Source organism: Homalodisca vitripennis, unplaced genomic scaffold (genome assembly GCF_021130785.1).
Source record: "Homalodisca vitripennis isolate AUS2020 unplaced genomic scaffold, UT_GWSS_2.1 ScUCBcl_7282;HRSCAF=14898, whole genome shotgun sequence".
Lineage (NCBI taxonomy): Eukaryota > Metazoa > Arthropoda > Insecta > Hemiptera > Cicadellidae > Homalodisca > Homalodisca vitripennis.
In genome coordinates this window covers 1,322-29,129 of record NW_025783394.1, presented here as the reverse complement: position 1 = coordinate 29,129, position 27,808 = coordinate 1,322, and the positions used below count along the sequence as shown (strand labels likewise).

The window sequence follows — 27,808 nt, the reverse complement described above, 5'->3', positions numbered from 1 at the left end:
CTGAGATAAGCTGCGTCTTTCTGGAGGAAAGCCCTGACGACTTGCTGATACATAAAGTCAATCTGCAGTTGGAGAGCCTGCCTTGTCAGGTCCACCAAGTCATGCCTGAATGTCTTGGTTGGTAGCCAAGGAGGGGCTGGAAGTTAAACAGCTAACAGAGCCTGACCCCAGGCCTTCATCACATCACTCGCATTGTACCATACCTAAGCAAACACAACAATACTATACTTACATCCAACTGACAGCCATGAAAACTTGTAAAGATCCATAGTTCTACATTTAAAATATAGCAAAGATGTCATAGTTATTGTAATTAATCAGTCATTACGTATGTCTAGTTATTACATATAGTGACAAAATTCGGTAGTCAACGTGATAAATTAACTACTTTAACCCATCATTGTATATAATAGCTAACACGGTTTGGATTTTGTAACCAATTTTTAAAATGATTTCCAACGCTTTGTCAGATTGATCCTCTCTGACTTCCTCAATTCACATTTTATTAGTATAAACAAAGTAGCGAATTTTAACAAAAAGGTTGTGGATTGACGGGACACTTTTCTCACAATGAGATAAAATCACACAAGGGATACGATTTGTAGACAATAATACACAGGGTTTGTCCCAAAGTATCATAGCTCCAGCTTACATCATTGTTGAAAACATTCATTTGTTCTCTCTTGTTCACATACTAGAAAGGTGAAAATTCCAGCATTTCTTAGTCAAATATGATAAAATAAATTTGCAAACCTTTTAAACTGTACTGGACTCTTTGTGATAGTAGGCTTGTCCCTAAATTGAACTAGATTTAAGAATTTAGAACAAATGGAAACAAATCCCAAGGGACCTATTAGATATTACAAGATACGACTGTAGGAATCGTTTCTAGATTCAGAAGATATTACTAAAAGAAAATAATGGCTTAATAAGGATGTACTATGAGGACGACCATTACACAGTTACTATGGCTTGGATGCTATTCTAACAAAGCTTGCACACTTCTTTATTGGCAAACATGCATAAGTAAGCTCAAGTAGACTTCTTACATCTGGTATAAGCCGCAGAGATGGGTTCCTGACGACAATGTAACGCCCGTGTTGCTGTACTAACAACTTGTAGTCATAAACACTATCCTACAACAGTGACAAAAATGTTACAACCAAATCATAACATACTACATAAGGGTAATAACTAAATCACACAGAGTGGCCCATTGTAATACAGGTATATATATAGACTTAGGAATATTTACTTTGTATTCATTGTACATTTTTTCAGTGCATTATGTTTTTAAGATTAAAGTTTGTAAAAGAAGCTCCATACATTCTCATAATACTAGGTCTGGGTTCTTAATTAACTTGCCACAAAAATAGGCTACAAATAAGTGAAAAAAATGTAATTGTTTATGTCAAGCCGCTTAATGAATAAAATACCTGACAAAGTAACAAAATGGGTTTAAAGATTGCTTAAGAAACTTTTTATTGAAAAATCCTTTTTTTAAAGTAGAGGAGTTTTTATCAAAGAGTTGGGCTGACTTTGATTTTGTAGTCTAAAAGAAGTTTAATATAAGTGTAGGTTTAATGAAATGTAGGTAAGTGTTACAATGTTTCTGTGTTCAATTGTTAGTAGTTTTTTTAATCTCTTTTATGCATCTCATTATAATCTCGGTTATTTTTATAATTGTTATTTATTTATTTGTTAGGTTATTTATCTGTTTGTTATTTATTGGCCATTTAAAACAATTGATTTGTCTTATTTTTGTTTATTTACGAGATTTGTTGAATCATTATTGAAATTGAATGTTGATTATATTGATTTTATCAATTTAACAACAATAACTTGCTGTTAGCAATATTTATAGCCCTATATTGTATATATTTTATAAACTTGTATTGCTCTTGATTTGCCTATGTATTTCTGTGAATATTTTGTGGCTGAATAAATATTCTATTCTACAAGGAATGTATAGTATATTAATTAAATAAATAATATTATGTGGTGTAACAAGACAGTTGGTACCCTGTATGTCAGTACAATAATTTAGTTTTATGTGGTTTCAACGTGTGGCAATATGTTTTGCAAGTTGTATGACGTAGAGGGTGAGCTGATTCTAATAAATGGCTCTGGTTGGTCGGCTGGCATCATACCACCTCACCTGATGCTCGTGTCCAATCCCACGCCTCAGCCCCTGCTACCTTTGTATTGCCCAGTCCTCCCCAGATCATGAAAAGATGCGGTCGGTTCGGCCCAGTGCGATTAACTTTCAAAACATGTGTTTATTTATTTACCAGCCCGGTTACCTCTAGGCTATGATCCGACCACCACCGTAAATGTCGAATCTCGACATTACAAACTGGCGACGAGGCAGTTTTAAAGAAACGCGCATCAAGAAGACATTGATCATTCGGGAGTGCAAAAGATGTCGGTGTGTAGACAGGTGCACGGACGCTTCAGTGTAGTAAGGTACACAAGTGCGGTGTAGGAAGGTACACACAAACAATTGATTCGCATCAATTTCAGTGCAAACATTAATGTCGGATTGTGTTAGTGAAATCGCGCCTCTTTTCATAGACAGTTTATTTAACGAAGATCCTGAGTTCAACATGGCGACCGGAATAATAGGCTCGTTGGGACCCTATGACAGTGCGGAGGAATCTTGGTCATCTTATGTCGAAAGGTTCGAACTTTTCATAGATTGCAATGACATTAAAGCTAAAAAAGAAAGTGAGTACTTTGTTAAACAGTCATAAGTGTTAAAACGTATAATTTGTTAAAGGATTTGTGTACGCCGAACAAGCCTAGTTCTAAGACATTCAAGGACATTGTGCAAATTCTACAAGATCATGTCAGTCCTAAACCGTCGTTCATTGCGGAACGGTACAAATTTAGTTTACGCAAACCAACATGAACATGAAACAGTTGGTGAATACGTTGTGCAACTAAAAAAACTATCAACATACTGTGAATTTCAAGACAAGTTGCCGGACTATTTGCGAGATCGCCTGGTAAGCGGTCTGCGGAGTGATACTATCAAGAAACGCCTGATTGGAGAAGTAGACTTAACCTTCGACAAAGCGATGCAGCTGGCCCTGTCCCTGGAGGCGGCGGAGCGGCAGACGACGTCCATGGCTTATACCAGCAACATGGCGGCAGGGATGAAGATGCAGCCAGTTTCAGACCATCTCCATATCAAACATCAACATCAGAGGAAACGTTTCCAGCCTAGGAGGGAGGAGAATGTGTCAAGTGATAAAATGTGTTGGTGTTGTGGCAAAGGTGGGCCACGACACAAATGTGTGCAGGTATAGAAATTACAAATGTAATTTTTGTAGTAAGATGGGTCATCTGGAGAATGTGTGTAAATCAAAATTAGGCCTAAATTCAGGTAAATCAACCACTTCAAAATTTTAATAGTAATAAGAAGTTTCCCCAGCACAAAGGCAAAGGCAAAAAAAGCAGAATTTTCAATATAAGCAACATTATGTATCAGAAAGTACACCTAACCCTAGTCAAATTACTGCAAATGTAAACTATGCACAATGTAGGCCTAATGTAAATGATGAAGTTTATGATTCAAATAACTTTTTTTCTATACAAGATAGGGCCTCCTAACGAGTTTGTAAGCCTAGGAAGATTAAATCATGTGAGAGTTGATCCGATCAAGGTTAACCTCAAATTGGAACATAGGTTAGTAGTTTTCGAGGTTGATAGCGGAGCTTGTGGTCAGTGTTGTCTCTGAGAATTTTTTATAAGGCTAATCTTAATCACATTCCGCTAAAGAGTACCAGTCTAATTTTAAGTTCCTACACGAGTGAGCAAATTCAACCCTTGGGTAAGTTATTAGTAAATGTTGAGTACAACAATGTTAATAAAGCTCTAGAACTCTATGTAATTGCAAAAGGTGCAAACCCGCTTATGGGGGAGAGATTGGATCAGGGATTTACAAGTATCAGTAACCATACCTCTTAATGTAAACAGTCTAGTAAGGACAGTATAAGGAAAACAATGTACATGTAAACAAACCACCTATCGATAGGCCCAGTTTCCGACAATGATATTGTCATGAGTTTGTATCAAGAATTTCCAAATGTGTTTTACTGAAAGCTTAGGTTGTTATACAGGAGACCCAGTTAAGCTTAATCTTAAACCAGAGGTAAAACCAAAGTATTTTAAACCAAGACCAATGCCGTTTTCACTAAAATTGTAAAGTGGACAAGGAACTAGATAGGCTAGTTGAGAATGAAATTTTGACACCTGTAGATCAGTAGTGAAATGGGGTTACACCTATTGTCCCCTATCTTAAAGAAAAAATGGACAGTTTACGCATATGTGGTGATTTTAAGGTATCTCTTAACCAATACTTGGAAATAGACAGATATCCAGTACCTAGAATAGAAGATTTTGTTTCACCTCTTTTACAGAAAGGAGTAACCTTTTCTAAATTAGATTTATCTAATGCTTATCAACAAGTCAGACTGGATGACAGTTCTAAGAGGTTATGTACCATCAGTACACACCGAGGTTTGTTTGTTTACAATCGTATTCCGTATGGAATATCTTCTGCACCTGGTATTTTTCAACGTATCATGGAACAGCTATTGGCAGGTATTGAAGGAATATCATGTTTTTTGGATGACATTCTGATAACTGGTAAAAATCAAGCTGAAACACTTAGCCAGGTTAAAAGCTGTTTGTCAAAGGGTTAAGTGAAAAATGGTTTGACAGTGAGCAAAGATAAATGTCAATTTTTTTGTCCATCCATTGAATATCTTGGTCATGTGTTGAGCAAGGAAGGTCTTAGCACCTCTGCAGCTAAAGTTGAAGCAGTCTCAAAAGGCACCTTGTGCCTACTAATGTCACTCAGCTCAAGGGATTTTTAGGATTAGTTAGCTATTACTCCAAGTTTGTGCCTAACCTGGCAACCCTGGCAACTCCAATGTATCAGTTACTAAGGAAAGACACACCCCTTTGCATGGAAACGCAGCCTGTAAAAAATCTTTTGATGTAATTAAGCAAAAATTTAATTTCAGCTCCTATATTAGCTCATTACAATCCTGATTTACCTTTAAAGTTGTACACAGACAGTAGTTCATATGGGTTGGGCTGTGTCCTAACTCAAATCCAAAGTGATAACAGTGAAAAACCTATTTGTTTTGCATCAAAGTCGTTAAACTCAGCAGAGCTCAAGTATTCTGTCATTGATAAGGAAGCACTCGCAATAGTGTTTGGAATTAAGAAGTTCAACCAATACTTGTTTTGCAGAAGGTTTAACTCTCGTCCACAGATCATAAGCCTTTGATATCAGTGTTTGGTCCCAAGAAAGGATTACCAGCGTATGCAGCTAGTAGGCTACAACGCTATGCCTTGTTTTTATCTGCTTATGACTTTGATATTGAATACATCCGTTCCAAAGCTAAACGGACATGCGGACGGTTTGTCAAGGTTACCTTTAAATGTAAATGACTTAAGACAAAACCTAGAGGAATCAGATCAAGTAAGCTACATAGGTACTTATTTACAATATATTGAGGAAAGTGAAGATACCCCTTAACTTTAAAGATGTTAAGCGAGAAACCCGTTTAGATCCTGAATTAAGTAAGGTTTTAAATTATGTTTGTCATGGTTGGCCAGAGAAGGTAATTAGTGAACTTAGTGCTTATGCGCAAAGACAAAATGAGTTAACTATAGAACAAGAAATATTGATGTATGGTCATAGAGTTATAGTACCGAAAGTGTTAAGAAAACAAATGTTGAATGAATTGCACACACAGGTCATCTTGGTATTGTAAAGATGAATGTCCATAGCTCGTGGTTATATGTATTGGCCAGGAATAGATAAAGATATTGAGTGTCTAGCAAGCAGTTGTAAACCATGTCAAAGTGAAGGGCAAAATCCATCAAAAAGTGTATTGCATGTGTGGGAGTATCCCGAACATCCATGGCAACGGATCCATTTGGATTTTCTTGGTCCATTCAATTCTAAATTATATTTAGTAATAATTGATGCACACAGTAAATGGCTCGAAGTCGAGGAAGTCACTTCTACTTCCGCTAAACAAACAATAAACAAGTTGAGACCTATGTTTGCGAGGTACGGTTTACCTCAACATATTGTATCAGATAATGGCCCACCTTTCATTTCATTTGAATTTAGCCAATTTCTGAAGTCAAATGGAATTCGGCATACTTTCACACCACCTTACCACCCAGCCAGTAATGGTCAAGCGGAAAATTCAGTTAAGACAGTAAAGAAAAGATTGAAATGTGCTTTACTTAGCAACGACAATTCTGAATTAGCTTTATGTAAATTTTTACTAGCTTACAGAAATTGTGTACATAGTACAAACCAATGAGTCACCAGCAAAACTTATGTTTTAATCGTAATTTACGAACAAGACTAGATTTAATCAAACCTAATTTACTTGAAATTGTAACACCGTAACCAAGAAAAACAAATTGTTAAAATTTTGGTGGAAGCGAAACTCGTGAATTATTGGTAGGACAGCCAGTACTAATCAGAGATTTTAGAAGTAAGGGTAAATGGACGGAAGGTAGAATTCATAAAAAACTAAGTCCTGTATCTTATTTAGTCATACTAGATAATGGTATTATCTGGAAACGTCATATCAATCAATTGCTAGGAATGCAGACACAGTTAGATTTAAATGACAATGAATTAAATCCTAGAGATATATATTTGCCAAGTACAGTGACTAGTAAGAATCATCTTGAAGCTGGTAGTCGACAGTCTATGTCACCCCCCTGCGTTATTTTCGCCCAGACCAGGTAGTAGTTCCGAAATAGCTGGCACCCCTCCATCGAGTCGGAGTGTGACCTTGTCACCCCCGCACCGCCTGACCTTGTCTCCAACTGAGGTACTACCAGCTGATCGGTCACAACAAACCACACCTGTCATACGCCGCTATCCGGCTAGGCAGAGAAAACCCGTAAGCAAACTAAACTTATAATTATTCAAAAATGATTTTTATGATATTTATGTGAGTGTATATCTATTCTGATTTCTATGTATTCTTATCTTGATTAATTGATTGAAATGGGGTTTATTGAGGATACAATAATTATCCATGTTTTGATATTTTATTAGGTGTGCTATTATTACGTTATGTACTTGATTTCATTATACGTATTCATTTCTACTTGTGTGTAAATTGTGTTTCATGACTTATCATATTTATTTTATTACTTGTATTCATGTTGTATTATCATTCAACTTTTAGGGGGGAAGAGTTATAGTATATTAATTAAATAAATAATATTATGTGGTGTAACAAGACAGTTGGTACCCTGTATGTCAGTACAATAGTTTAGTTTTATGTGGTTTCACGTGTGGCAATATGTTTTGCAAGTTGTATGACGTAGAGGGTGAGCTGATTCTAATAAATGGCTCTGGTTGGTCGGCTGGCATCATACCACCTCACCTGATGCTCGTGTCCAATCCCACGCCTCAGCCCCTGCTACCTTTGTATTGCCCAGTCCTCCCCAGATCATGAAAAGATGCGGTCGGTTCGGCCAGTGCGTTAACTTTCAAACATGTGTTTAATTTACCAGCCCGGTTACCTCTAGGCTATGATCCGACCACCACCGTAATGTCGAATCTCGACATTACAGAATGAAATCAGTGGTTACAAGGGTCGGTTGTGGTTTAGTGAGGAATGGTTAACCACAACATAGGAATTGAGTGTTGAATACACAGTTATACACCTATAAAATAAAATATAACTTGATAACAATAGTAATAATCAGTCAGTGTTAGAATTTTATTGGAAGTGCAGAAAAAAACATTTGTTACGAGGTATAAAAAATACCATTGGATCAACAGCATTGCTGCGGACACAGTAAATGTTTTCAGCACATAAAATTATAATAAGGGTAAAAACACAAGAATAATATAGGACATGGAGAACTTACAAAATTTTCAATATAATCAAGTACTTGATTTTTACTGGGTTATAAATTCAACATGAAAGTACCGTAATTGATTTCCTGAATCCAAGGTACCTAGGAAAATATAGGTTATTTGATTATGGCCTATTATTTTCAAACAATATCTCAGTATATACAAGTTTAGAATTCTGCAGCAGTTGTTTTAATTTATTCTTGATGTTGCTTTGAATTATCAACCAAACTTGAGAACTTTGCTCTCCTATAACAAGCCACGATATGCTATCAAACTGAGCATTCTTTGTTCGAAGATTTTTAAAAACAATGGGTGATTTAAATAAAGGTAAGAGAATTATGAGCATTTTCACATTAAGTGCTACAACAATAAAAAACAATATTTCAAAAACTGTTATCTGGTGTCAAATTGACAAATTAAAGATTAAAATTCAGCATACATGCAAGCTAATGCTTATGTTCTAGAATTTCATATCTGAAAACAAGTTCTCAAAATGTTGTGTTCAATTATTTTGAACAAAAACATGTTTGTTAAAGAGTTATAAATTATTAATCATGTAATAAGTAACAAAGTCATACTCAGACTTCATCCTTATTTTTGAAATCTGTGTAGGCCTAACTGTGGAACTTAGCATCTCAACACAAATAACACAGTACAAGTATATGTAGTACACAATACATATTGACAAATGTGAAAGATTAAACCAGAATCATCCTGTGTCATTATGATGGAGATGAAACCTCCAACTCAATTAATCTTTAACCCTCAAAGTGGCAGTAATTTTTTCCTTAGAAGGGCAGGCCATTTTTTAGTGTTATGTGCCCGTACTTTAAACATTTTGTAAAAAATATAACATTTTTATTATAAACCTGTATGTGTGATATATTGTTTTTTCAGGAAAATGTTGAGATAGTTATGGTATAAAAACATTATGCTTAAACCATAAAAAATAAAATAAAATAAATATTTTTTTGTAAGTGGTGAGACTGTCCCTGGTAAAGTGTGATATTATAAATATTCGAATCTGAGACATCCAATTTATTCTTCATTTTATCTAGTTTTAGAAAATATATAATGGTATCCAGGTTCTCTTGAAAAGTTATATATATATATATATATAATGGTATCCAGGTTCTCTTGAAAAGTTTTATATATATATATATATATATATATATATATATATATATATATATAAATGTTAAAACCATAAATAGTACACGAAAGGCTAAATTTGTTACTATGGGTACGGTTATTTTTAAAAATTTACAAAAAATATAAATTCTTACACAAAATATTTCTAAAATATACCAAAATTTTGAGAATTATGTGTACTTCTTTCTTTCTTTCTTTCTTTCTTCTTTCTTCTTTTCTTTCTTTCTTACTTCAAAACAATAAATTAATTAATAACCAATTCAAAAAAAATTATTATTGACATTTTATTATTTTACAAAAACAAAAGTACATTTTTAAACCAGAGTGATTTTACACTGTTAGGCCATTAAAAAATGTACAGATTTTACATACACAGTGCCATAGTATGATTTAAAATATAATTATTAAAAAATTAAACCATTAAAATAAAAATCAATTAAATTAAAATCTAAAACACAGCTCACCTTTAACAGTTGCCACATATTACTGAGGTGGATATTATCTTGGCCATATCGCCGTGTGGAGTAGTTTCTGAACCTGCACAACACATCAGTTATTTTAATTCTTTAACTCATTGCAGAGCAAAAAGTAAATGCCATGACATCTGGTCTATGTTTAACAATAACCATTGTATTTCTTTACATTTCTGTTACAATGTATTTGGAAGTTCTCATCTAAGTAACGTGTTTTCACAGTAATATAATAAACATCTCATAGAATGAGCTTAAATGTTCTTTTACATAAGTTTTATTTGTAAATGGGCCATTGATCGTTGTGTTTTATTCACTTCAGAGCTTTAGATAACTCCAAATATAAATATTTGGTTTCCTATTTATTAGCTAACATTTATTTATTTTAGAAATGTATAAAAATATATTCACTATAATAATTAATGCAATAAAGAACTGTGTGTACATGTTTCCAAAAAAGTTTCCAACTATAGTGTCCTCAGCATTGCATACATGTTTTGACATCCACCTGTTTTTGTTGTTGCTATACTGTGAGACTACAAGTGGTTTGAAACAGGATTTTTCCGGACATTTGCCATCGTTTCAGTGAAACAAGAAATCAGTAACACGAGATCTGCAATGTGCTCACCGAGTGGTGTGGGTGAACGTGGTGGAGGGGGAAAGGGTTGCCAACTTTCAGAAACCCAATAGTTTTGTGGACAGTAACCATGTCCCAGGCAACAAGGCAGTATATGTTAGAAAGCTATAAAACATGCATCCTATCTGATTCATGCAGCTCCAAACACAGACGTGTAATGTGAGCAAATGTGCTGCACATGGGATATAGAATAATTCAAGCGTGAAGCAAAAGTGATACATATGGGGACATAGGTAGTACTATCAAATTTAGTCTGGGACTTAACCTGTTAATATACAAAACTAAACCAGTATTGAAATTATAATCGTAAAAACTGCCAATATTGAAATTAACATTTCGTGCTGAGTGGGTTTTTTTGACATTTAATCTGTAACCTGAAACCAATAATTTTGTTCTACTAAACAGTTAATTTACTTATATGAAATTAAATTAAATGAAATGAAAAATGTCTTTATTAGAGGCGAAGTTAGGAGTATAAAGTCCTCTCTATCACTTAAACCTCGTAAAACATTAAACTAACATACATATAAAATATATAACTAAAAATAAATCTATTTATTTACATTATACATTAAAAGAATCTTAGCTTAAAAAAACAAACATCTATAATTAATGTAACTTTATACATATTTACAATACAACTATAATATCATATACTGTATATTTATCATATACACTAACAAGTAGAATTTCCAAGTTTTGTGCTCACCACTGGGACAAATCTGAGGGCTCTTCTCGCCACCCCCGATATCCATCTCCATCATCAAGTCATACATTACATAGTTCTGGTTTGATCCCCCTCCATCGTGAGACCTATATCCCCACCATGGAGCTGTTGGGCGCACTGCGATCTCTGAATACATTCTGGGAGGATATCAAAATGTCAACTTATGTGATAAATAAAAGGGATAGAATTAACTTAACCCTTTGAACCCCAGACCAAAATATTGATGGTGGGGAAAATGTACCAAAACCATTTTACCTAAGAACTACAGAGAATCCCCGGAGCAGAAACAGCTGTATTGCATACTGTTCGTCAGTACAAAAATTAATATTTTTTGCTATTTTTTTTAATGCTATTGTCTTGTATTACACACCAAAATGTCTAGAATGAAATTGTGTGCACAAAAAAAGTTTAAGTCTGAAGTATAAAAATTTTTTAAATACATTAAAATAACTTTAAAAATATATTTTTTTAGATTTTTAGGTAAAAAAATAGATTTTTAAGATTTTTTAATTCAAAAATAAGAACATTTTTTACTAGGGGCACCCACATTTTATTTTTCTAAATTTAGTTTTATGTATGTACAAAAACAATTATATTGATATCTCTAAAGATAAAGATTTTGCAACCGCGATCTCACTGAGGCCGGTTGGTCATTGTCCGGAGTAGGCCTTAGCGCGGCGGCGTTACCGCGAGAAAGTAGATAGCTGACTAAAATGGCATTTCTTCGTCATCTGAGTCCGAGATAGTTGGCCTATAGGTAGGATCAACATCAGTTTCATCACTGAAAATTGATGAGAACTGATTATTACTATAAGATTAAAACTAATGAAAATTTTACTAAAAAACAGTCCTCAATTACAACATTTAACTCAATTCACACGCACAAAGACAATATACGTAACATTAGACCGCTTTGTAAACAAATACAGCTGTAGCAACAAAAGAGTAATATATTTTTTTTGAGCACAGATGTTATTTTAAATTTTGGGGAATACACTATATTAGTAACAAAAATTTGTATTTTACTAAAATACTCATAAATATGTATGAATACTCGTAAAATATGTATTTTACGGTTTCAAATAAATATGTATTAAACGCATATACCATGGCGACGATGTCGCCGCGGGGATCTTCGCGTATTTTCTCGGCGACGATATTTTCATCATCGCCTAGTGTTCAAAGGGTTTTAAACATATACTCATATTATATTGTAAGATTATGGCACTAAAAATTGATTCCTAGATTCATTCTAAATAGAAACAATACAAATGTAAACTAACTTGTTTATCGTATTTAAATTAAATGTATAGTTACACAAAAAACTGGAACCACTAACCAATATGAGTTAATGGCCAATAAAATGGATTTTCAAGATAGTTCTCCAACTCTGTATCACATATCAGAACATTGTGTTTTACAAATTTTAACATCGGATGGAAATAATATTGTGTTAACAAAATTAAATGATAAACAAAGCTAACTATTCAGATTTAATTAGTCATCATATATTTATTAAAGAGAAGAATACTAAAATGATACTATAATCGATTATCCTTTTTATAGTCATCTGTTGTAAAACCTTCTTGATTAGTTAAGCAAACCAAGATATAATATGGGAACCAACACTTTACTATCTTACAATCTGATTAAATTTACCTCATTTACTCTCTTAGCTGTGGCCGTGCATGCCCAATGTGCCACCAAAATTGTGCAGCATACACCAAATAAACGGCTGGCCAAAATATGAATCTAGCCTTTCAAACTGAGGTTTGTAGCTCTGACATCAGATCCAGTACCAACATTTTCCCCTGGAAAAACAATGGCAAAAGTTAAAATGTCATCTAAGAATATGTAAATAAAAAAATGTATGCATGCTCAAATGAAGAATGTTGTGAACAAATCCATGTGAGATTTCAAGTTTGTAAACAATTAAATTAAGAAACAAACAATGTTAAAATTAATACTGTCTACTTAAACTGTAATACCTATAACTTTAATTATTAAGCACATCCAAACACTTTTCAAAAGTTGTCAACCATCCTGGAGGGGGAAGGAAACAACATTGTATTTTATGATCATATGGTGCACTCCAGAATAAAATTGCATCTGGCTTCAGTGTATGCTCAACCCGTATTGGCTTCAGGACTATACAATGGAGCAGGAAGCAGAGGTGTTCACAAATTGTCCTGATCATCGAAACAGAGCTCATTTCACTAATAAACCAATCCAAAAATGAGCTATTATGGTAAAATACATAAAAACAAATAACCCAAGAGGTGTTAATATATCTATTAATTCATAATAACACTTTTTCCTTTTTTTTAAACTTACAGAGCATACTTTCTACAGATTCTTTTCTGGATAAATAAGTACAAACTTATATTCCTGAAAAATATTGATGAGTTTGTTGGCCAGTGAAACAAATACAACTTAGAGAAGGGGTAACTTGGAAATATATTACCAAAATTACTGTTAAGAGTTTTTTTTTAATTTAAGCTAAGCTTTTTATGGGATATACTTACATTGAAAAACTTCAGTTCTTTTAAACGTTTATTGCAGTAGAAACCAAAGTAAATGCTGCATTGTGTGAGCACTGAAGATCACTCAGTACAGACTCACAAAGTTGTTTCAACTAGTGAGAATCATGATCCAGTGGAGAAGTATTTTATGGAAATGTAGAGATCAAAACAGATAACTTGACTTAATCTGATGAATTAATTAATATTCAACATTGATCTAAGTAATCTAAAAATATCACCTACTGTATGTTTTAAATATTGCTATAATCATGTTAGTGCTTCTGAGATGCAAGATAAATTGTACAAATACTTTTTATCACAAAAATAAAAACATTATTTAATCATTCAAAATCACTAAGACTTCTTCAGTAGAGTAAATATTAGTATCACTCACTAATATTTTGTGTATAAATGGCTTAGTGTTGAAATAAAGTAGATATACCAGTTCTGAAAATAATATCCCAACTAGTCATCATATATAAATAATAATGCTTGAAATATAATTTCAATAATTTTTAAAATTTTATCAAATTAATGAAAAATAACTTACTTTTGGCACAGATGTTAATAAGGCTTGAGCTCTTTCTTTACTCCAAAAGCTTATCTGATTAAAAAATAGCCACCCTTGAAGCATCCTACAAAAAAAAATGAAACCATTACTTACAATGGGCACACTCTTTAACAGAGCCTCAGCTCGACTTTCTGTCCAGAAAGTTTTTTCATGATGATAAAACATCCAACTCTCTGCATCATCCTGTGACATTGACTTGATGTTATACACAAAATTAAAATCAATTTTGTGAACTTAATAAATACAACTATTGATGAGTAATAAATCGAGTGAAAACTTTAAATCTTTTGTGCTGTAAAAGTGTAATTCCAAACAAAAATTAAACATGATTTATTCTCACTTACTGGAATTTAAATCTCACAAAATACTCTACAGCAAGTACCATACTGCTGACTGCATTATATCAACCCACTTGCTGATGTATTCAATCTATTCCTAATATGTTACTAAAGGAGAAGTTCACAAAATGGCTTAATTAAAATCACAATGTTGATTAATTTTAAATAGGGATAAGTTCAAACATGGGGTTAATTTCACTACATGAAAAAACTTACAAGAGGATTAAATTAAGTTCCAAAAGGAATTAAAACTACTAAGGCTTTATAGCAAAACAAAGTTTAAACCAAACACTGAAGTTTTTGTGCTTCTTTGTTTTGCTGACTGAAGATGATTCTCCACAGTGAGGCCGAAATATTTCAAAATAATTGTTTAAGTAATCAATCAATCAATCTTTATTTGCCTTTTTACATATGACATGCATTGACAAAGTCAGTAATATTGTCTAGATGACATGGTCAGAAACAACAAATAAAACCAAACTATTCAGTTTTTAAAATATCATAATATTTCGATGCAGTGTGAACCGGAAGACTTTGATGTCAGGTAATAGTCCAGGAGCCTAGAGCCAATTTGCATTATTTAAGCACATAAACTGGTTTCGATATCGATAAAGGAATGTACTCTAAGAATTAAATTGCATTGGAATTGCGGGTCCTATTCCCGTGCCTGATGTTTACAGATTTTTTGCAGTCTGGTATATACTTGTGAGAGTCACTGGTCTGTGTAAACGCCAATAGGTGGGCCCATCTTACATTAATGATGGTTGGCTTGGCTGGAAGTTGATAGAATCAGTGATTTTTTTAATAAAAGTGTACCAGACAACCGTTTTGCATTTTTTGTCTTTACTATTACAAAAAAACCACTAGATTTGTGTTTATGTTATGCTCTATGAAGCATTTATTACTAAATCATGACCATAAAAACAGCTTTTAAGAGTTTAAGAGTTAAAAAAAAACATTTATATCACAATAACACCCAAATTAAATCATGCATAAGTCCGTACTTGTTTGGTAATGCATAACTAATTCGTTATAAATTTTGATGTTGCCAGGGTAAAATATATGAAATGTTTCTGATATTTTTCTTAGCATGATACACTTAAAACCAATTATCAGTAAATAAATATAAAATCAATGTCAGTTAACTGTACACAGACCTTCAAAGTGGCAATTTTAAATCTCTTTTTTTATAATTATCTAGCGGTTATATAACTTTCGTTTGTCTTTCTAATGGATGGTTTTAAGTGTATCAAACTAGAAAACCTCTACCAAAAATAGCTTTGCTGACAATTGATTTCTTTCTTAGGAATGTGAATTTCTCTTATCGGTTTCAAGAAAAACTAGGTTGTGTGCTGTTAGAGTGCAAATTGGCTCTCTGCTCCTGGAGTACAATGTTTACAATTGTCTTCACAGAGCTTTCTTCCACTGCTAGAAGAAATGAGGAAAGAGAATAGGAAGGAAATAAAGGAATTAACTAATGAAAGAGAGGTTTACAATGATGTGGACATAATGCCACCCTACAACATAGCATGCGTCTGTGTCATGACAACATAAACTGACCCAGGACAGAATTTACACAATAAAAATGTGCATTAACTAACTTTGGCAACAATTTAAAAACCAACATGCTTCTAGGAAATTTCCAATATTCCTCTAAATATCAGCCAAATTAGGACTGGATCTTTGTGAATATCTTTCTAAAAAGTATTTTAATTGGTTCAGAATAAGAAATTTATTTGGCAAACTCTTTTTGCATAATTTTACAGTTTTCCAATGCATTGTTTATTTATAAATATTAAAAACTAAAAAAAGATTAGAAATTAAGTTATTATGCTCCAACCTTAAGTAAAATGATCATGTCATATTTTATGAACACTAGTATGTGTTTTACACAACTTTGGTAAAGTTGAAATAAGAATACTTTAGTGTTTTGTGTAACTGAACACAAAGCCTTTATAAAATATTTCTCAAATTTATGAACCAAACACAAAATGATAATGTCAGAGTGAGTGCTTACCACACAGCATCTTGATCCACTTGAGTCAATGACTGAAAAATTGATTCTCCGATACTTCTAAGAAAATCTAAATCACCTGAAGAGGGACTCATCTCATTAAAGGTGTCACAGTTGTAAATATGATTGGTTCCAAATTCCTTGACCACCTGTAATAAATGGCATATAATATACATTTGAAAGAATATATGAAATAGAATAAAACATAAACATCAAATTATAAATACCATCTCTATATTTTATTAAGAGCTACACTATTTATCAACGCTTTCAATACCAATTTGATATACTTCATACGTTAAGGTAATATGTACTTTGATGCAAATATGCCTCAAAGGTAGAAATTTGTGATCAGAATGAAGCTACAATATTATTATTGAGGCATGGAATTATTATTGACAAAGTTATTTAATAAAAAAGCCTAAACTAATTCTTTACATCGGTTTGTACTTGCACAACTGAAAGAAAAAAATTTAAAAAAATAAATTATAAAATTTCGATCAAATGATAGCCAAATTTTCTTCACAACGATACTTGGAATTAAAATATAGTATATTGGCAGTACTACTTTTGCAAGCTATATTTATAAATTAGTAAAGGATAGTTTTTATTCATCCAATCATTTTGTATGTGAGTATATTTAGAATAAGTTAATAAGTAATTAATAATCTTCAACCGTTGTAAAAAGTAACAATAATTATTGTTTTTTCTTAAAATTCACTGAACAATTTACAAGAGAGGAAAAACTAAAAAAGGAGCCTTTTTCCATATAAGTTTAGTAAGATACATCTTTGTGAAAGGATACCACTTCAATGATATAAGAAAATTATCGTCCATATCTTGCAAATGTTTTATTAAACTTTCACCACTTGCATAACATATAAAGTCCCAAAATAGGTTTATGACTTCATACTAGAAGTTATAAAAACACTACTGATGCCAATGGATGCTATTGGATCTCCAGCTCAGAAGAAGCTGTGGTAAGAAATGCATAAACCTGCTTAAAGAAATTTAGCGAGGTGCCTTCAACCGAAATAGAGAAACAATGCCATTGGTGCTGAAAATGTCTAACCAAGAATGAAAAGAACATATTACTAAATAAATAAAATAAATAAATAAATAAATATATGTTTATTGCCATCTTACAAAAATGCATCAGAAAAGTCAAATATACACCTAAGTGGTATAGTCTGGAGGCAATATTATTAATCTAACATTTAAACATATTTAACAAAAGTTGCCAAGAATTTCTCTCTTCCACCTATCTTCATACCTACATAATAAATAATACAATTTCATAAATGATACAACGGAATAAAGGTACTAAACAACATCCTGATCAATCCCTATTACAAGCTATTTAAAATGGACTGTAAAATTGTAAATAAAACTATAACCTATAATATTAGCACCTATCTAGGAAGTTAAAAACATTAAAATATTATACAATTAAAACATTAAAATATTATACAATTAAAAACATTACAATGTTATACAAAACACTGTTTTTTTACAAAACATGAAACAAAGTATAATAAATAAGAAGAAAGAAATAAGAATAAACAGGAAGAAATGGAAAAACTAGAAATTCACTTCATGAATACTAAAAAACTCAGTCAGATCATAAAAAGGATTCCTCAGTAACCAAGTATACAATTTAGCTTTGAAAATGTTTGTTGGATACTTATCAACTACATTTCTTAATTTGTTATAAATCTTTTGAGAAGTTATAAATGTGACTCTTCTGTGTTTTGCTTAACCTACAGTGTTCTATTGCAATGTTGTATGTTTTTATTTCTGGTATTGTAGCTGTGTATGTTTGCTGCCAAAAGTGAGAGCTGGAATATTTTTCAGGATGTATGAAACCGAGTCAAAAATATACAAATTAATAACAGTTTGCAGCTCTAGACTGTCAGACTTGTCCAGACAAATCCGCTCTCATGATGACTTCAGGGGATCTTGATAGATGATTATGTCTCAATAAGAGCTGTGCAATTGACAAAGTCAGATTAAAATTAAAATTTTCTTGATATAAATATAAATCTCTGTTTAAAGGACAGTTGTCAAAGTCTCTGTAGTTAACTACAAGGTAATAACAGGTAACAATGAAGTTATAATAATTAAATAAAATATATAAATAATCTATATACTAAATAATAATTAAATAAATATACCCATAATTAATCTATACTAAATAATAATTAAATAAATGTATACATATTCTATACTAAAACTATGATAACAATAACGCATACATACACTTAATACACAAACAGAGATAAATCAAATAAAAATAATAATATATCAATGTACGAGGGTTGTCCACAAAGTAACCTCCGTTTTGAAATAAAAATAAACCAGTTGAGATACAAAAAGTTTATTATATAAATGTTTAAAACTACAGCTTTTATCTACTTTTCTACATATTCACCATACAAATTCAAGCACTTATCATATCTTTCAACAGTTTTTGAAATTTCCGTCTTTAAAAAAAATCTGCCGCCTGAGAACGTAGCCAACCTGTCCCAGCGTTTTGAAGCTCTTCATCACTCGCAAACCTCTGAGATGCAAGCCACCGCTTCATGTATGGAAAAGATGAAAATCACTGGGTGCCAAGTCCAGGCTGTAGGGGGGGGGGGGTGGTCAAAAAACGTCCCATTTGAACTTTTCCAAAAGTTCTGTTGTTCTTTGAGCTGTACGAGGGCGGGCGTTGTCATGGACAAACACAACACCAGATGTCAGAAGACCACGACACTTGTTTTGAATCGCTCGTCGTCGCCGTTTTAAGGTTTCACAGTAAGCTGCAGCTGTAATGGTCGTACCATGCTCCATAAATTCAACGAGCAAGATGCCCTTAGCATCCCAAAAACTGTAGCCATCAATTTTATCGCTGAAAAAGATTGGCGAGCTTTCTTTGGATTGCTTGGCGAAGCGGTATGACCCCATTGCATTGACTGTTGTTTTGTTTTGGCATTCACAGAGGCTACCCAAGTCTCATCTCCTGTAATGATCCTGTTCTAAAATGTTTCACCTTCAACGTTATACCAAGTAAGAAAGTCTATGGCAGAACTCATTCTTTTCATTTTGTGATCATCGGTGGGCACTTTTGGAATCCAACGAGCACAAAACTTGTGATAGCCTAGTTTTCCTGTCACTATCTCATGCACAAGATTTCGAGAAATTTCAGGAAAATGGTCTGAAAGTTCCGAGATTGTGAAGCGACGGTTTTCGCGAATTTTCTCATCCACTTTGTTCACCAAGCCATCACTGACGAGAGATGGCCTACCACTCCGGTCTTCATCGTGAACGTTCATTCTTCCATTTTAAAAAGAGAACCCATTGACGGACTACACCTTCCCTCATAATGTTTGGGCCATACACCGCACTCAATTCACGTTGAATTTCATTCAGCTGCTGTGTAACTTTTCGACAACAGAAATCTTATTAAACCACGCACTTCACACGGCGGGATTTTCTGTCATGGCGCTCATGTATTTACGTTGTAACTAAAGAACGCGCGATCGCACGATGCTCTCCCTTGCACAGCTAGAAGCGTACTGAACGGCTAGGGCTGCGCACGCCGATGTGAGAATGGCAGCGCTACCCCTACCCCCACTACTTATCGCGCCACGCCGAAACGGCGGTTACTTTATGGACGACCCTCGTAGTTAAAAATGTATAGTGCTAGTAACACAGGCTAAAAAAACTATCAACAGAATAAAATACATTCTCTTTTGACCGGCTTTCCACTACGATTTTAAACCTTTTTATAGGTACAGACCAAAGCTGTTTCCGAAATATGCTACAATGATTCTACAATGAAACTGGCTGGAGGTTTAGTTTAGAATAGGTAAAATTAAAATTGTATATGCTGGGTAGAAGTGGAACAAAATGATTTTGTGTTGTGACATTAAAATATCTAATCAAATTCAACATATTAAATATAACCATTCAGTGAAGCCAACTAACAGGTATGTCCTCATAATGAAAGTGCTGTACCAGTTGGTCCAACATTGTATTTCCATAAATATAATATTTTAATGTTGAGTTTACCACAGGATCATTCTGTTGTACAGAGAAACAAATATTAAATGAAAGCAGATGTTTGTTTAGGTTGTCAATCAGCAGATATGGAAAAATCTGGTATGTCAGTTAACGTGTTAAATTTACCCCATTGTGTGGTGTAAATAAAAAGCTGAACAAAAAAGGCTAAGTGCATCTTTTCAAAGTTCATTGCATTAATTAATTTACTTTACTAACTGACTGAATACTAACTCATCTCAATCAGTTCAGGATTTACTAGCTCCTTTTGCCTACTCCAGTGTATTGTTTAAATTTGTGGACATTTTTAGTGATGTAAGGTATGAATAATCAGTTTTGTATAGTCTAAGTAAAATATAGATAAATATTTTTCTAATTGATAGATATCTAGTCTTTATGATCAGTTACATACAATAAACTCGATGTTTTCACCATAACATGCCAGATAAAACGAAATGCCGAATACACAAAAGACAAGTTAAATGAAACTATGGTATATATATATATAGTCTTTTACTGCTTTAACAATTTTAAATTGAACAGTTGTTTTTGAAAATTTGAAGCTCTCAAACCCCCAATTTACCCTTTCTTTAAAAGTGTATCTAGCATGGAAATACATTCATTAGTATTGATTCCTGTTTTGTGTTCCTTGTGTGAACACTTTTAAAATTAATTTAATTCTAGTCATTTAGCTTATAAACCCTTGTAAAGGTCTGTATGAACTGTTAAAACTTTGACCCACTTCAAGAAAAATAAAAGAGGGAAGCTTAATTTGCCCTCTACACTTGGCTGTATGTAGTGAGGGAGTCACACTAAAAATACTATTTAGAGTCAGGATGATGTATCTAAATGGATACATACTGTGTAAAGAGTCAAAGAAAGAATAATAACACAATATAAATAGAACGATAAATAATAATTAGGTAAATTTTGATTTACTAACCTCTTCTAAAAACATGGACCCAATCTGTTTAAATAGTGGCTCTTGTGGTGACAGTAGATAAGGGCTGAAATAACAAAATGTTGATAACTTCTGAAACTCTGTATTGCTAACTGCTCAAAAAGATTATTCAAAATTATATAAAAGAGTTTTAACTTGCACTAAACTATACAAATAAAATCTGTATAGAAAATACAATGTCACTTTAAAAATAATTAATGAAAATAAAAGTTGCCTCCATTCAAAGTTACTCCAAGAAATCGACTAAACTATGGCCATTACCAAAATGTATGCCGACAATACGACTCTTCTGCTCACTGGGAACTCTACAGAAGAACTAGTAATTGATTCATATACAGCAATAAATATGGCTTACCAGTACTGCCACTCCCCAATATGACCAAGACCAAACAACTGGCATTTGGTAGAAGACGAGATGAAATTGTAGCTCTTCCAGAAGTTGACATGCAACCCAAGGCAAAATTTCTTGGTGTAACAATTGACGAAACTCTTTCATGGACTCAGCATGTTGACGACCTTTGCAAGAAACTTAACACCAGCCACTCTGTCATTAAAAGAATTCACCACATCAGTGATTTAAACACTGCAAAGACAACTTATTGTGCCCTTTTTGAGTCTCATCTGAGATACAGCATTGCTATATTGGGAGGCACTACAGTCACTAACCTACAGAGACTTCTCCTGATCCAGAAGAAAGAAAGTAATACAAACTCTTAAAGGTCTAAGACCAAAGGACAGCTGTCGTGAAGGTTTTCAAGGATCTTCGCATCTTGACAGTTGTGGCCCTCTACATCCAGGAAGTGATTATGTTTGCAACATGAATGGACTCCCTCGGGGAACAGATGCTACACCAGTACAACACTTGACATGCTGACAACTTCATCCTGCCAGCACACCATCTTTCACTTTATGGAAGGAAGCCGTCACACATGGGACGCAAGCTTTACAACCTGCTGCCAACCAAGATAAAGACTCAGAAGGGGAAGAACCTGAAGATGGCACTGAGCAGATGGCTGGTGACCAGGCTGTACTACATGCTGGAAGAATATTTACATGAAACATGAACATCTTAGATATCAAGACTGCTCTCAACTCTAACTTATAATCTGTAAATGTGTAACTTTAACATTGTGTATTTTTGACGCCAATACATTTCTCTATGAAAATTGTAAATAAAGAGATTTTTACTTTGACTAAACTATACAAATAAAATCTGTATAGAAAATACAATGTCACTTTAAAAATAATAATGAATGAAAATAAAAGTTGCCTCCATTCAAAGTTACTCCAAGAAACTGACTAAACTATAAATGCTTTACTTATGCCTCTTCTCTTTCAATAAAACTAAACAAATAAGACTTCAATACTTACAACATTCTATTTAAAATGTGATTTCTAAACTACTAAATAAATTTCAGCTTGAAAATAAAATTTAGTACTTCCCAAAATGTTAAAAAAGCCAATAACATTTCAATTAACTTCCATGAAATATATAGAATTACTAAACAGTGACAAACGTTCAAATTATACTACTATTTATAATGAAGTCATCAGACTTTTGGTTTTTGGTAACTGACAAGTAGACTATCAATGAAAAATAGCAAGTTTTCATAGCTGATTTACACAATTTACAAAAAAAACCATATTTCAGCACTACTGAAAAAATGATAAATTATGCAAAACAGTCAAGATCTGTGGTATAAATCTTGACTTTTTAATCAAACTTGACGATATTACTACTTCATAATGAATTGTATGTATAACATTATAATACAATTTTGATTCAATGAAAAAAACAGGTTTAATACAAAACATAAAATTGTAAAATTTAAAAAGTAAGTCTTAAAGAATTTTCCTGAAATTAATTAATCAAATGTTTTACTTATTTGCTAAGTAATTTAATAGTTATTTCTTAACCCTTTTATAGTGCCAGAGTCTTTTACTGATTATGACGGATTTGAGATATTTTCAAGTACCCATGAGATGGCATTCAAGGGGTTAAAAGTAAAAAATACTAAATTCTTTGTTAGGATTAACCTTACTTACCAACAGTACTTATCTTCAAATCCATTCCACTTAGAAGCTAGAGTTAGATTTGTATCCGGGAACAATCTGCAGAAACATTATTGACATGAATGATAATTCAAATACCTCTATTTAATATTTACTTATAATATACTCGTATGCTTCTAACATAATTTAGTTTACATATGATCTTTTTATCAGAGTTATCTTACTCTTAAGTACATATGTATGCTGTTCATGCTGCAGTTACCCTTACTGATATTTTTCTGCCCACTTAAATGAAGCAGTTAGAATTATTAATTCAGATCTTTCTATTGTACTTACCAAAAATTAAAATATTTGTTTTTATTTTTCCAAATTAGAACATCTTTTACAAAAATTCCAGATGTAAAATGTTTTACTTCACTAAATACTACAGATTAAAATGTAGACAATTACGTTTTTATTAGTTTCATAATAAAAATACAATTTTATAACACTAGAAAAATTGTGTTTGAATTTTTTAATAATTTTTTAAATTTTTGTACAGTATTTAGTCACAAATGTGTAAGTAAGTGGACACATATATTAAAAATTTACTATACATACATATGTATATATAATAGTAAAAACAATTTAATTTAATTTTAAGTATAAAATACACAATAGAATTTGTAGAATTTAGATCGTCCTGATATCTGGACATTAGTATTTTTCATTGGTTGGAGCATTACCTGTACAACAAGCCGCTAGTATTTCTCAGCCTTTTCTTCACACAATAAAAGGTCAAATTGATAATGTTCTTTCAAACTGAAACTAATCCACAAAACACACATGTACCTCTTAAAAGCCCGAGGAACATGCCCAGCGAATGCAGGTAACACTGGAACGATTCCCAGAGATCTCATGCGATCCAATATAAGTTTCTGAAGAGCAAGAGACTGATCGTGCCAGCTGACACTGAGTGGTCCACCCCAGCCTCTGATGTTACCCATACGGCCCCTGTAGCAGCAGTTGGTTCATGTTATTGTCATGGTTTGGAGAGCAAGGTCATTGTAATAATATGAGAATGGTTAAAGTTTAAACATACAAATAAATTCATAAGCAATTAAGTATTAATAAAAAATTGTGGAATTTGTATAACTGTTTTTTCATGATTCTGTGGGTTTCCATTTAACCTATATTTAATATATGCAGGGTGGGCCAAACGTTTTGCACCAGTTACACACTACCTCAGAAATAAACTTTAGAGCAAGTACTTTTTTAATTTGTACGATTTTTAACGTTTATATATATTTGTAGGTACAATAAATTTAAAACAAGTTAATTTAGAGGGTTAAGTTTTTGTGTGAAACTCCACGTCTACTACCTTAAGATAGAAATTAAAAATGTATAAAAAACCGGTCCATTGGGAAAAAAGTTTGAGAACAAGAGTTGAATTTTTATGATTTACAATTAATAAATTACCGCTACTGTAAATACAATGTATTACTTTTGTATACAAACAATATAATATTGTTAAAATAACCAACATATGTAAGAAAAAATATATTAACATTTGCCAGAGTATAGGAGGCTACAAAAAGTTCTATGAATGTAATGGTCTTATCCAGCACTGGCCGAGTGACTTTGAGTCACTTCCTTTTCAATGGGCAAGGGATGCTGTTCCCTCCCACTGTTTCCACTGTTATTGTTATATTTTGTTTACATTATTTAGAGAGTCTCAATATTAGTATAGTTTTCGCAAGAGGCAAGTGCAGTACTTCTTGATAGTTATTTGTTCTCGTGTTTTGTACGATTTCTGAATGACAGTTTCAGTTTAATTTACAATTATGTGATCAACTATAAGCTCATTTTTGACAGGAAACACTTTTTGCTCTGATAATGTAAAGCACAGCTTTGAGCATTCTACTATGCATGATGACATCTAACGCATCTACAGAAAGACCAACCAGTTGTTGAAAAGAATAAAAACTACTTTAGGAACACAACTTATGACATAGTCCAGATTGTTTAGTTTGGCTAGTTTTGTTACAAATGCTAAGCTTTTTCAAGCCTTATATTTTAACAGTGTTATTAAAGATTTTGTAAGACAATAAAGCTAGAAATTCAAGTGTTTAGATATTAGATTTATTGCAAGTATGGAGTGAGTGTAGATCTTAACCACACTATCTATCCACATTCACTAATCCAACTTTACCCAAATTAAAATCATGAGATTTTTAAGTATTGGAGAATAATGTGAGAATTGAACTATCTAGAAGTTTGTTTATTGTATTCTTAATATTTTTATTTTTAATTAGCCTATTACAGTTCATATTATTTTGATTTTACTTATGTCTTTTCAACTCTGCTTTTTCGAGTCTGTTTTTTTGTTGTTGTCTGCACTTTTCCCCCCCAAATAAAACAAACATTATTTCATTTTAACAATAGAACTGTAAAGAATAATTTTATTTGTATAATTTTAACAAATAACTGTTATTTGGAAAACAATATTTATTATATATTTTCTATAAATAGAAATTGTTTTAGAGCTTTTTTAGCCAGATTAGTAAAACAAGTTTATTTAATTAGTGAATTCAACATTTCAACTTATTTATGTATTTAAATAAAACATTTGTAACAATTCTTATCATAACATATATGATATGCTTTGTAAGTTGTAATGGTTAACAAAAATATAATTAACATAAAAGTTATGTATTTCATTTCAAATGTGCTTTATGGTTTAATTCCATAATTCCATCATGAAGTTAAAAGATAATATATATAAATGCTAGCAGCATCCATTCAATATTATTCAATTGCTGTTTATCATTAAGATATCTGAACTTCTCAACTTGTTTAAACATGAGTTGAAATAAGGTACAATCTAATGCTAAGACTACATAGGAAAAATAAAAATAAAAAATGTAAATCTTCAAAATATTGGTCACATACCCAGAATTATCAGGCTTTTGTGGGGAAGCAAAAAATCTAAGTGAGGTTTGCGCTTGGGAACATATACAAGTATGTCTAGCGTGAACAATGACGTGGTTCTCGGTCACCAGCCACTCAGTAAGAGGTTAAATCACATTTAATAATAAAAAACTTGCTCACAATGCTCAGCTCTGACCATCACTCTTAGAAAGTTTCACATAGGGGGTGGGGGCAGAATCTAAAGGCTGGTGTCAATTTAACTTTGTGAAATAGTTAAGTAATGTGTAAAATAAAAATAAAAGAGGGTTGTAATAGAGTTTTATCATAAAAGAGAATAAAATTACACATTGTCCTGGTAGAATAACAATATTATCATGTTACAAAAATTGAATACATTTTAAGGAGTTATTACTTATTTAATTAAAGAGCTATTTTTTGGTCCACAAAGGAAATGCTCCTGCACTACCATGTACCTCAGCATTTCAGGAGGCCAAATACCTTGGAATGACCACAGATAGTGACCTCAACTAGAAAACCCCATTTAGATGAACTATGTAAAAAACTCAGCACTGCCCTTTATGTAATTAAGTGACTTTTTGAATAGCAGTTGCATTTTGGGCTGATTGAATGGGGGTTCTCATCCCCAGAGAAACCTAAACAGGGTGCTGTTTCTTAAAAAAAAAGCATTTAGGACAGTGGCTGAACTGCGCTTCCGTAACTTGTGCCGGAGAGTGTTAAAAGCTGAAACTCCAGACTTTAGCCAACACTTATACATCAGTGTAGGTATTGGTAATTAATAAAGGATTATTACACCTCTCTGAAGACATCATTACTATACTAGAAACAGAATTAACTACAGACTTTCAGCACACACCATTTGACTGCCTATGAGAGAAAGACCCTTCCTTCATTGGGGCTAAACAACTCTTCCACCTGAACTAATTAAACCAAAAAAACAAAAGGAACTTCAAAGAAGCTCTTCTCAACTGGCTGCTGGAAAAAGTTCTACTGTGTTGAAAGAAAGGCTACCATATTGATTAATGACCACAGAACTCATCTAAAACTCTTGATGCCATGACTGTACTTTGTACTTAATGTTCAAATCAATACAGATCATTTTGTTATTTGTTATTTGTTTTTTCTTCAATGGATTACACAAATAATTTATACAATGCAAATATCACTGTTTACATTTAGAAAAGATGAGAACGTTAATAAGTGTAATCTGTAATTCAACAGAGATTGAGTTTATCTCGCCATTATTGCTTGGTAATCCAGGATCCATAGAAACAAAACCCGTTCCTTACCAGGCAAAGAAAGCAGGGCCGGTGAAGTGTTCGTCTATCTCTCCCGTAGTCATGTTGAGTCTTGCGTACACTTCGACTGCCAAATGGCTTCCTGTCCATTGAATGCCAGTGCCAGATTGATGCCATTGAGTTGCCATCCAGTCGATGTGCCGTTCCCCACTGCTTCCAATCCCACCAGACAAAACTGTAGCTGGTTGTGCATACATTCTGGTAGTAACGAAAAC

General features: G+C 32.7%; 1 pseudogene; it reads right to left on the bottom strand.

Annotated features, from left to right (window-relative positions):
• LOC124374101 lies at positions 1–27,808 on the bottom strand (annotated as a pseudogene).